Raw genomic sequence first — 13,868 nt, forward strand, 5'->3', positions numbered from 1 at the left:
TCACCTATCCTATCCTCACCTCACCTATCCTCTCCTCCCCTATCCTCACCTCACCTATCCTCTCATCTACCCTCTTCTCATCTACCCTGCTCTCTTCTACCCCCCTCTCATCTCCCCACCTCTACCCTCCTCTCCTCTTCTCCCCTCCCCTCCCTAGTTCCAAACAGGGCTTTGCAGACTCCACAGCCCCTAGAGGGCACCATACAAATCAGCTAACTCTTACTCCGATGAATGTTGGCAGTGTGTGTTTTGCATTGCATGCAGTGACCAAGAGTAATTCTGTTGTATTTTATTTTCCTTTCCACCTTCTGTTTTGTTGCTGTTATTTATCGGGCTGCCTACATCACATGTGTTGATTTAACGAGCTGTCTCTCCCGCCCACACACATTTCTGAATTGAAGCCCTCACACCTTGCTGCCGTTGTGCTTGAGCTAGAGAAAGAAAAGGAAAAAAGAGAGAGAGAGAGAGACCCATCCCATCTGTTCCAGACGGAGACAGATATGCAGTGAGTTGAGAGGAAAGAGAATGTGTTTTTTGTTAGGGAATCCCCATAGCTGCTGGGCAGATGATGTCATCTCACCCACAGCTCACCTCTATGGTGTTTCCACATGTTAAGAGACCAACTGTGCGCTCACACCCACACCCACACACACACACACACACACACACACACACACACACCACACCCTTGTATTATCAGGGAATCTGAGATGCACCAACACCCGTCAACAATTCTTCCCCAATAGTATTCCATTGTTGTATTAATCCACTCAGAATGACTGTGCTTGTCGTTCAGTTTGCTCCGGTGACGTTTTTTGGTCCCGAACTCTGGAGGATTTAAATGCCGATATAATGACTCGTCGCATTTGACTGATATGCTGCCATACAAACAGTTTGACAAGGCACTGTTAAATTGCAAAACAAAACATCATAATTCAATTGTACTACACTGTCATTGTGCGTTGATGATCAAATGGGCCATTCATTTGGCAGTAGAATGATAAATAGCAATTGATGAAGTTGCCTCTTGCCAGTGTTGGTATTCCTGTTGTATCTAATAACTGTAACGCTGCTTGTCGAGCCTCAATCTCCTTGGTTGTCAAACTTAGTAAAAAATATTTGGAGTGGATGATGTTTACTAGGGCGATTGGTATTTAAAAAAGTATATTTTTTGATGGTAGAGTTTGTCTAATCAAACATGAAATGCTGCTCAAAGCTATGAAAAGCCACGATTTTGGCTTAATGTTGCCAAATGTATCTTGTAAGATGACTCTCCTCCCATCCAGTCAGTAGTATGTGAATTATCCTCTGGTCATCTGCGGCCTGCGTCCAGGTCGGGGGGAACATCCAGTGACGCAGATAGTGGATCTTTTCGTGATTAAAAACACTAACGGTCTGCACCTCCAAAACCACAAACTAACAGCCTGTGCATGGCTCAACCTCAGACTCACACATTTTGTCACCCACGCTCACATCCCCTTGTGGAATGAAGGACTCTGACTCCACAGCTTCCACATAGCACTAACTCCTCTTACACGCACCCTCGTTACTCACCAGCCCCCATACATGTGCGTCCTCACGCACAGCACTACTCGCTACTTGCTGAGATGCACTTTTTTTTTTGATTTGGTCAAAGGAGAGGCTGGGCATTTCCAGCCCTGCCCTCAAACCTCTCCTGGCCTAGGCTGTGAATTTCCTCCCAGCATGGACCGGCTGCTCTGCTGTCAGTTAATCTACATGCACAGAAGCCCCTCTTCAAAGAAACATTATTGGGATACATTTTGATGGTTGCTATTTATTTATTCATTAATAAAGAACCCAATGATGCTTCGAGGTCTTCATATTAATATCAGGACGTTCCCTCTTGAGTTTGAAAGACTGTAATATACCACAGCCTCGCAACTATTATTATATACTAAGTGTTGTTGGTGGTGCTCACCTGCATGGCTGAATCTTCATTGGCTTTCAAAGCTCAGCATTCTTCTTCTTAATGTTTAACTTACACTAATTGAGCTGCAGTGATTGGTCTGTGTCCTGCCTCATCATGCTACGGGCCCCTGCAGATGCCTTGTCTGTTAACTGCTTAATCTGCAGGCTGCCAAACGGTCGTTTCATCTTAAAGATGTTTGTCCTCTATGATTTGTTTACAAAAATGAATATATCACAAAATCCACTAAAAATCCAAAGTTTTACCTGCTATTGAAAATAATAGAAAAGAAAACAGTCAAGTATTACCCTGAGAAGTGGGAGAGCAAATCTCTTGGTTTACATTAAAGGAATGTAATAAAAGTCATCACTTGACATGAACGGAGCGCATCACAGTGTAGAAATGTTCTCCCAGAGTGAATGTTTTAGTTGAAGTAGTTTCTTTTCCTCCGTTGTTCCATCCCCTCTGTTTTCTTTCTTTACATTCCTGTGCATCCCAAATGACCTGTAGCTCTATATTGTTGTTTGTGAAAGCTGAATGTGTACCTACTCCATTAGAAGCAGGTACTGTACATCTGTTTTGCTACTGTTGTCTGTTCCCAGTGTTACTTTCTGACCACAGGCAGGAATATAAAAAGTGAGATGTACCTCACCTCCATGCACATCTGTATTTCCCCTGCTTCCTTGTAAAACCCTGCCAAATGAAGATATTTAATAAATTATGTCAGTTATGTTACAGTGAGCTCACTACTTGTTCTCCCCATGGCATTGCTGAAGCACACATTCTATTTGTTTGTGTTCAAGCTTGGTGTGACAATAAAGCTTTTTCATGTGCTCTTACTTTTTGTATATATTCTATATACTTTTTCTCTATACACATATACATACATACATACATATATACCGGTACATACATACATACATATACATATTTATATTATATATATATATATATATATATATATATATATATATATATATATATATATATATATATATATATATATATACACATTTATATATATATATATATATATATATATATATATATATATATATACACATTTATATATATATATATATATATATATATATATATATATATATACACATTTATATATATATATATATATATATATACATATTTATATATATATATATACATATTTATATATATATATAAATATGTATATATATATATATATATATATACATATTTATATATATATATACACATTTATATATATATATATATATATATATATACACATTTTTATATATATATATATACACATTTATATATATATATATATATATATATATATATATATAAATGCATATATAAATGTGATGCAGTAAGAGAAAAATCGTTTTTAGATCATTAAAGCATGTAAACATGTCCTACTAGAAACCCCAAATACAAAAGTAAGAACCTAAAAAAGAGCATGATACATCTCTTTAAGTACATTAAATCCAAAAACATTATGTGGCTTGTTCAGATCATAATTCTTGCAGCCCTACACTGTTAAGCCCACAGCAACGGTGATGTGCTGTATCAGGAAGTAGACCACATCAAAAGCACTCTTTACTGTCAGTGAAGTACCTTAAAGACTTTGATGACAGGTGTGTCTCTGGTTTCGGCTGTTTAATCGTTCATGAAGGACACTTACCCAGGATGGCTTTCCCAGTGATAACAGCCGGCTGTTAACTACTGTGATTCCTCCACACCTATTACAAGGCCGTCACTTACTAGCCAAGGCCGCTCCACCTCCTGACTGTTACTTGAGCTGCAGGTGCCAAAAGAAACACAAGGGATGTGTATCCATGAACGCTGGTCTCAATAACAGCGCTACACATCTCGGCTATGCCTGGATACGGCCGCACAAAACAGCCTTTGTTGCCGTGTGATTAGACCGTACCACACATGCACAAATATATAATTAGGTGATGTTCGCTACAATGGCCGCTACCTGTCAGCATACAGCTCTCGGTGTGGTGGATGAATGGAGGTGTCTGTCTGACATGGAGGGAGGGAAAAGAAGAAAGAGAGAGGGAGGAGGGAAGGTGGGAATACCTAATTGCAGGCTGTATAGTGATATAGGAGGCGAGGAATGTGTCTGACGAGCACATCTCTGATCTTTTGAGCAGCGGGAAGCCTGCTGACAGACAACAAGAGGCCAAATAAGGATTTGGTTGGCTCAGCTTGTGGCTGACCTGACTAAGTCAAGTAATTTCCAGCAGGCCTCAAATTAGGGAAGCCGTATGTGTGTTTGGCAAGATGTGAACATTTGTTCCTGAGAAAAGATTTCAAGCCGCCCCAGAGTTTTAATCATACAACCAGGAAGACAAAAGTAATGTTCGGTTTAATATCACATATGTGAGGCATTGCTTGGCTGGATGGGTCACTTCTATCAGTGGGTCAGTGGAGCGTCAAAGTGAGTCAGCAAAGAAAATGTAAAACTATTGGGAAAGTCCCATTGCTAACTGATGTGAGTAAAGAAAAGCCCTGCATTTTAGCATTTACATTTTCACTGTTCATAGAACCAAGGAAATATTTAGATTAAAACAGATTTTTAAAATAAGTGATTGGTTTATTGATTGAGATATGGCTACAAAGACCAAGTATAATGAGGCATATTTCCAGAAATCAATAATATAGATATACGGTACATATTTACAGTCTTAGAAGCTGTAAAGAGGAAATAACAATTTCAACTAAAGGTCCACTTACTACATTTTGCTAAAGGCTGCTGTCTTCCAGATGGAGCTTGCCCAGTTGTCACGGAGATGGATTTGTTAACATGCAAGCTTAGGTGCTATAATAAGGACTTTTAGGATTTTAGGACTCCATTTTAGGATATCTTGTCCACATGAAAAGTTCCTTCTTCACCTTGGATAAATATTGGGACATAACAATCCCAGCTGAAGGCCAGCTTACTTTTTTCTGTATCACAAGATAAACAAACTGTAATGATAGATAGCATCAATGACAGTAACGCAGGGGCTGCACGGTGGTGTAGTGGGTAGCACTCTCGCCTCACAGCATGAGGTTCGATTCCCGGGTCGGGCCGGGTTCCTTCTGTGTGGAGTTTCCATGTTCTCCCCGTGTCAGCATGGGTTCTCTCCGGGTTCTCCGGCTTCCTCCCACAGTCCAAAGACATGCAGGATGGGGATAGGTTCATTGATGACTCTAAATTGCCCGTGTGAATGTGAGTGTGAATGGTTGTTTGTCTCTACATGTGGGCCCTGCGATAGACTGGCGTCCTGTCCAGGGTGTACCCTGCCTTCGCCCAATGACAGCTGGGATCGGCTCCAGCCCCCCCGCGGCCCTGAATACAGGATAAGCGGTAGACAATGGATGGATGGACAGTAACACAGGTTGAGACCCTGTGAGTTTAGCCACTGATATTTTTTTAAGGAGTCAAATTATAATTTACACTAACTCAACATAAAATCACAAGTGAATAATATTTATTTTGCCAACTTATGTTGACCGATATAGTGACTAATAGGACTGCATAAAGTCCCAAGGTCCATCAAATCAATTATCAAAAAACCCTTTAAGCCCCTTTTAGACTGCCTTTTCGTTACGGGAGTATTCCGCCGTTATTCCGTCCCGTCATCGGTCTAAACGCTCGCCGAGGCAGAAAGGCGTAACAGAATATTACGCCTCTGAGACGCCAACGGAGGTCATCACAGAGCGGGGCGATACGGCGTTCTATCTAAACGCTCCGAGCACCCAAGGAGGAAAAGACGTGCGAGACGAGCAAAAGTTCACCTTTCATAGTTGTTTTGATGCATCAAGCTAATCAGATTTCCGACGCTCCTCACGGCCGACGAGTCCATAGACGAGACCACGACTGTGGGACGTCTCACTCGTTCTGCAAAGTCGGGGTGCTATCTAAACACAGACACCGATGCAGCATTACGCCGCAAACAAAGTTCTATCTAAACGCTCCGGTTCGCAGCATATTTTGACTCGCCATTACGGAAAAAGGGGCTAAAGTCACAAAGGCCTCGCCAATGAACGCTGACTTCCTATTGCCTCAAAACATCTTTATGATCATTATTATTGCATGCAAAATCCTCTCCTTGTGTTCTTGGCAGCCGCTCTGGTACATATGTTATTGGGACATGTCCTGGATATTGTGAGAAAGCGTTACCGTGGAAAAGGTGGTCGAGTGACACAGACCAACCATTACTTAGAGTGCGTCAGTTGATGCTTTAGCCGGCCACAGCAGAGTGAGTAGCCGGGATGATGCTAAAACATGACCACAGAAACCCTAATGGAAGATTGCAACAGCTTCACAGAAGTGACGCCACAGGCATGTAACCGAAACGCAACAGCAGTTTACCAAGGAAATCAGATGCTTTTATTAATCCGCTCCGACAGGCTGATTGCTGTGCACAGTAGGAGCGCAGTCACAGACGCACACAGTCACAGACGCACGCAGTCTCATGGACGCCGTCAGTACAGCAGGCGATGTATAGCACTCATTGTGCAGGATATCATCAGTCAGCAATATGGAGAGAGACAGACAGGAGCCCCTCAGTCTGATTGACGGTGTCTGCCACACACACACACACACACACACACACACACACACACACACACACACACACACACACACACACACACTCTTTCTCTGACATCAGATAGGCTGGGTCCTGGCTAGATTGCTGCATCCCCCTCCACTGTGTCGATCTGTGACTCACTGACATCACTTCCCTCCCAACAGCAACAAACGGCGGGGTTGTTGGGAGAGTCCACTGGATGAGGGGAGAGGGGAGAGGAGGGGGGGTGTTTGAGTCAAGCCCATGGAATCCATGATATACTGTACTGGGCTTTGTGTTGGAAAGGGGAAAACCAGCTACATCATCCCTACTAGGCTTTTGTTTACTCCGGCCTGAAGAACATAAGCTTTGTTTTGGTTCTTTTGTTCTTCTCTTCCTGGTGCATCTGCCCTTCGTTTCATCACCATGACCTAATAGGTGTGAGCGGTTAATGAGCCAAGGGACAGAATCACAGAGGTGGGTCTGAGGTCATGCTGGATGACCTACTGTACCGTAGCATGCAGGGCAATGAGGCAATTCCAACCTTTCTGACATAAAAGGCAAATTCAGAAATTAGTTTTCTTCTGGAACTTGTAGCGAATTGGTTTTAGGCGGAGGTTGCAGTCCTGCAGTCCAAAAACCTCCTGATCCAAACGTAATTCTCAAAAAGTTTATGGAGTGGAAAATCTAATCGTTTACATTTTTTTTTTTTTTTTAACATAGTATCCAACTTTCCCACTGGATTCGTGAAAGAAGGGAGTGTTTAAGTGATGTCACATTTCGCAATTCCACCACCTGCACCTTGTAAGGGATTTATATGTTTCACTGTAGTTCAGGACTAAGTCTATGCTGACCTTATATCTTAACTCTGTTGGGTTGAGTTTCAATAATGTGCAATAATATTTGACTCACTTTACTTATCAGTGTTTCAAAGGTAGCATTCTTACTGCCCAGTTTGGACTGGCAGATGTTCTTATATTTATTCTCTTTCAAAAACGCATTCATTAATGTTGGCTAACTATTACAACTGTTTATCCGGTCATTAAGCCATCTAACCATTTATCTGTTACTGTAAGCTGTCTATTAATCAATTATCTATCTATTTTAACAATGAATCCCTTACTTTAAATATGTAGAGCCAATGTCATGACATCATGTCCAGGCTAGCCTCTATTCCACTAGCTTTTGTAACTCATGCTGCTATAAGAAAGAATATGGTAATGAAATATGTGTTGAGACTATTTCAACCTGATTGAAACATCTCTACCACTTGGTTCAGGTACGGCACACTAAAAATAATTCCACTATGCGTGGTGTCTTTAAATAGCACGTCTGTTCAGTTCGCCTCCACACAGGAAGTCAAAGACAGAAACTTCACTCCAGACGTCATCATTTTCTAGGAACATGCTTTACCAGACAGTTCACTTGTCATTTTATGATAGTGAATCTGAGCAAAAGCAATTCACTACAAAATGTAAAAGCAGCTTCTCATCATTCTGTCTTGTTACTATGATCATTTTAATGTACTGTATTCCATCAGATTAAGCTAAAATAATCTATTTGTATGAGTTTTTACTGCATCAAACTGTGGAATCACCCTTTAGTGATAAAGGTACTGGTGCTAAAATAATACAATTATTAGAGTTTTGAGGAAATAACATTTTTTTTACATTTTTACCATGAATCATTTTATCATTTGGTCGAGGCCACATTTTAAAACAGTGGGGTCTGTTTAAAAAGAATGTGTTGTTGAGTGTTTTCTTACTTCGGGAACAGAAGTACCTGGGGAAGGATCCTGGTTGTGAATCACTGATAAAGCAACATATTACCTCCTGTGATGTTTTTGCAGATGTCATGGTAACAGAAGTTGTGGTGGATTTCCTTGATCCTGTTTACTTTATGAGGTAGGTGACGACTAATGAAAAGATCCGACGGAGTCACCACCCCGGTGTTGGAAACACTTTCAAAACGTGAGGTGACCCATGGCATTTCCCTCTTATTGTCTGCTTGTTTCCAGGAGTGACCACATAGTGATGCTGTAACTGTGTGTGTGTGTGTGTGTGTGTGTGTGTGTGTGTGTGTGTGCAGCCAAGCAGCTGGCACGGACAATAACTCAGACCTTTCGACTCCCAGGGCTACGCAGACCCTGGCACAATGGACGCTATCAGCGTGGGAGCAAAGGGGACGGAGACAGCGCTGAAAGAGAGAACAGACACAGATATAGGAGGGAACGGCTGAATCACATTCAAAGTATGATTATTGAACAAATCATTTCAAGAGAGCACAAAAAGAAGGACCGTGGGAGGAGCGGAAATGTCCGAGTCAAGAGGGGCTGCTGGTGTTTCCCGAACCGGCTCTGTTTTGACTCTTGTGATTGAAAACAGCAGATGGGGCTTGGTGTGGACCTGGTAACGTGGTAAATAGTATTAGGTCTTATCTGAGAACATGGGTAGTGAGCCTGTCTGACTCACAGAAACAACAAGCATCCCTCAGCTGGTGCACAATGCACACCAGCGCTCCCACCCCAGAGGGATAGGAAACAGCGAGGTCTGTTTGACTGTAGAGGAGTTGCTTCATCCACTGTTGTGTCTCTGCTCATCTTCTGTCAGCTCCCACCCACTGCTCTATTGACTCAGGTGTTGTGCGTAAGTTTGGGGTTTAGCAGACGGCACATGAATGAGGAAACATCTTGACAAATCATGTTTCTCGATGACCTCAGGGCGCTTCCTCCACACTCACGCCCACCTCGGCGATGACAGTGTGGTCTGTGTCTTCAGGCCGGGGCCGCTTTGACGTGACCACAGAGAGGAAGCAGAGGTCAAGTCTGGGAGATCCTGACATGGCTAACTGAATAAGAGACATCTCCTGTTGATGTCATGGTCGGTCCTGCCCTGGTGTTTTTCCTTTTCCTCTTCCCCCTCCTCCGTCCTCGTCCTTATCCTCCTCCTCTTCCCAGCCCGGTCCGATGGCAGTCAAACTGGCAACGGCGTTTCTATTGTAGGATGGAATGCTTCGAGAGAGATGCGGTCTGGAGACGAACGAAGCGCAAGAGGTCGTCCAAGACATCAGATTTACACAGCTCACGTGCACCTCGCTGGCCAAAATCACACCCTCCTTTTTTCGGCTTCCATGTGAAAGTTGAAATGAAGTATAAGATGCCGTTTAGATTTATTGTGCATCTATTTTAAAATATGCACAAAAAACTATCCCTTTGTACTTTGATGTCAAAATCCAGCGATCTTTTCTTCCTGTCAAACAAAATATGACGTTTGCTTACATCAGCGGTGACCAACCAATTTCAACCAATAATATCATGAAATTCATCCATCAATCAATCTACAACTTTTGCAACAAGAGAGATGCGAGTGTTGCCACAGTCCTCTGTAGCTGCTGAAGCCGGGGTTATGCTCTCTGCAGGGACGCTTGTATGGACACGGACTGAGGCAACCATTGTGACCAGGAAACGTTCAGATCCTTCCTTTATTTAAATCCCTCTCATATATTCCATTTCATTGAGGAATACTACAGAAGATGAAGATGCTTTAACTTCAATTCCACTGGGTCCGATGCAGACGATGAGAGGAAGAAGGGAAGCGAGGGAGCGTAGAGGAAGGAGCCGAGGGTGAGAGGATGTAGGAGCGCCGGGGGAGTGCTGACAGACCGAGTGTTTCACTTTAAGCGAGGGACACGTTCGGCTCTCACTGACTGAGCAAAAGTCTTTGCAGTCCTGCGTGCCCACACGGGCCACGGAGTATTTATCTGCATATTTTTGGTCATGCTAGTGGCATGGGTCTAGGGATGTCGGTTCCCAAATACGACCAAAGTGACGGTCAGTCCAGCTACTCTTGGATTGACGTGAATTCTGGTAAACATATCCATGGTTCCCAAGCCTTATTTCTGGTGTTCCCCTGACTTTTGTCACTGTGCCACTATGAGGGTTTGTGTGAAATGTCTTGACAGCTGTTGACATGAAATTTGATACAGATGTTCCCCTCAGGAATCATCTAAAGCGAGCATCAGGTCAAAATGGAATTCGTCCAATACTTCAGCATTGTAACTGTCATTGTGCTTTTAGCATTTAGCTCAAAGCACTATTGTGCGTATTTATTTTCCATAACTTCTACATGTGATTGGAATTAATTGTATGTGAATCACTTTGAAAATATTTTTTTTTTCTTGTGTAAACGGATTATAAACTGCCTCAGGGTTTGGATCTTTAGTTCTTTTCACATATTCTTTATATTTCATTCATAATACATTTCCTCCTAATTTATTATTTATTATTATTGCCTCATTATATTATGAATATTATATTAATAAAGTCTTTGTTGTAAGATGTCTACTTCCTTCCAGTGTTGTAGTACTCTACATCATTCTCGGTCTTGTCTCAGAAACCACTGCATTTTACTTTGCCGTTGCGTCTCAGACAAAGAGGATTTTATTACGTGACTGGTCAAGACCACAACAGCAGCATGTCTCTAAATTGCTTGTGCATTGTCTGATTTAAAAAAAGTTCACTCCAGAATTCACTCCTGCAATGCTTTTTGATTATTTTATCAAGGCATTTCTCATGGTACACACACACACACACACACACACACACACATAAATGGCAATAAAAGAGATGAATGAAGAGGAGTCGTCATTTGTTTTCTGTGGGTGTTTTTATGGAAATGTAATGATTTTCAGATCAATTTGACGAGTGCCTGAATGATTTACATTTTATCACGAGTGTGTCACACAATGTGGGACTGGCACTGGCCTCGGTCATGACTTGGTCTCACTTTACGTGGTCTTGGCTGCAACACTCCTTTCTACAATTGGGGCTGTTGTTCCGCGGGCATCCTCTTCCTCTCTAGGCAGGCGTGGTCATGTGACCCCTCCCACAGCCTGTTCCCATGTGCTGCCGGCTCCGGAGGAATTCCAAGGAGCAGCGTTCACACCATAACAGGCAGCTAATCACTTAAAGATAAATACGACTCGCGATGAACGCCGGTCTTGCTCGGGTTCTGTCACTTGTCGTTTTCACTGCATTTCCCTCCACACAGTCCAGGAGCGCCTGCTTTGATAGTCTGCTCAGTGTTCACCCTGACTCTCCCACACTCTGCAAACCCACACACATCATCTGAAATTGGATCTGCCTAATGGTCTGGAATATCCCTGTTTGGACTGATCATCACCCCAATTTTCGTTTCAAATGCGTAGTTTTGATAAAACCACAGTCCGGTGTGATGTGACAGGAGAGGTGGAGGAGGGGAGAGATGTAAACATTGGGGTTGCTATGGAGGCGGCAGCTTAAGAAGTTTCGAGCGAGGAGCAAGAAAAGGCAGTGTGTGTGTGTGTGTGTGTGTGTGTGTGTGTGTGTGTGTGTGTGTGTGTGTGTGTGTGTGTGTGTGTGTGTGTTTTATGGCAGACTTTGAGTGACCTTCTTACCGCAGAGGATGTGGGAGTGAGGAGTGAGAGAGACAGCTCTCTGCTCCTCATGCCGCGAGTCTTTAAAGCAGCTTTTCAATCAGATAAAAGAGAGCAATAATAAACAGTGGAAAAATCCGGGCTCGTTATACCTTCGGTGTACGGTGTCCTTCTCACACGCGAGGTATCGTGAGAAGACACGTAATCGTTAGAGCTCCGTTGATCAAATTGCTAATATGACAGCTGTGCCCCGGGATCCGTGCCGTCGCATATTTATGCCGGGCAGCAACCATTTCCTCATATATTTGGCTTCTCACATTTTTGCATCTCTACCCTTCTGGTTTCAAAACAGGCTGAATCCAGTGGAATACTGCTGGTTGCTTTGAAGCTGAAATAGCCATGGGCAGAACCAGACTGACCGGATCCTGCTCACCGTGACTCCACAGTCTGTCTGTGAACCCCGAACCTTCACCCTTGACCCCGATACCTCAGACGGTGTAAACTGCAGAGTTCGTGGATGGGTGTGAGGCTGCTGACTCCAGCGTCGGGGTGACTGTGAGGCCATGGTTAACTAGGAATTCTCTTAAAAACCAGAGATAATCGAGTGCTCGTAATGATGCAGGATTTGACCCGTGGCAACGCTAAGCACCTCGTCTCAAGTGTTATCTTTGCATTCATTTCTCTCTCACTCTGTCCTTTCCACTTTACCTATCTTCACCCCTCCTCTCTCATGCACGCTTCGTCTCTTTTTCCCTCTTTTTTCCCTCTCTCTACAGCTACAGGGCTTTTGGCTGTCTGTCATCATCCAAAAGAGCATCAGGTTCCACTCATTGGCAAGCTAAACACTGCAAAACACAGGGGCATGGAGACGGTCCAAACACTCTTCTCTTTCCCACCCTCGTAGCTATGCACGTACATGCACGCTCGAGAGTCAACCCAACATGGATCAAAGTGTGATACCACCCAAACAAACACACGTTGACCTGAATTTCGCCCAGAAATGGCCTCCGCTCCCTTCGTCGCCGCAGCACCGGGCTCCTGACTCCTTGAGGAAATTGCTGAGGGCACAGGAAACCCACAGCTAAACACAGTTTCTCATGGTGTATTAACGACCCCTGGCCGAGAGAAGAGCACTTCATAGTACCACATCCAGAGCCAGTGCCAAGACCGCCCCACAGCAGCCAAGTGTTGGAGGTCACCGGAACCCTGAGATGAGCTCCAAAGGTCTCCTGGGAAGGACACGCTCCGAAACACCGTCAGGAGAAGCTTCTGGCGGACCACTGACTATGTTTCAGGAGCAAAACATCAACACAGGCAGTTTTATACAAGCGTGGTGAAAATGAGAGTAATAGTAAGGGGGGGGGGGGGGGATGTGGTTGTACTTCAACATAACCGAAATCATGTGTGTGGTTTTATGAAGTTAGAATGCCTATAATGACGGTGTATTAAATGATTGTAGCGCCATGAGGTTTGATGGTTTTTAGGGGTTGGGGGAGGGGTGGGGGGGTGGGACAAATATAAAAAGCCAGCTTTCTCCCATGAACTCCTCTGGCACCCAGACATTCGCTTGGATTTCGCAAACTCACCCAACCTACTACAACCACCCCTCCTTTCCATTGTCACTGCTTCTGCCTAAAATAACTCCTCGTTCCTAAAGGAGCTCCGTTTTCTGCTGGGTTTTCAAATACGACACTGTTGTTCTGCTGGCAGTGGGAAAACGGGAGAGGTTAGGGAGGTCATTCTCTGGGCTAACAGGAGCCACTGCCATGTTTAGATGCTGCGACTGCCACGACGTGTGACCGCTGGACCGCCTGGACACTCAGCCTTAACGAGGCGGCGGCACCATGTGACAATACCTTATTGTGCATGTTTTTTTTTTTGGCGAGAATGTATGTGTAAGCAGATTGTAATAGGAGAAGTGAAGGAATTGATAGTATCAAGTTGTTGTTGTTTTTACTATCTTTAGATACATCGCT

This window comes from Eutrigla gurnardus, assembly GCF_963514095.1.
Source record: "Eutrigla gurnardus genome assembly, chromosome: 12".
Lineage (NCBI taxonomy): Eukaryota > Metazoa > Chordata > Actinopteri > Perciformes > Triglidae > Eutrigla > Eutrigla gurnardus.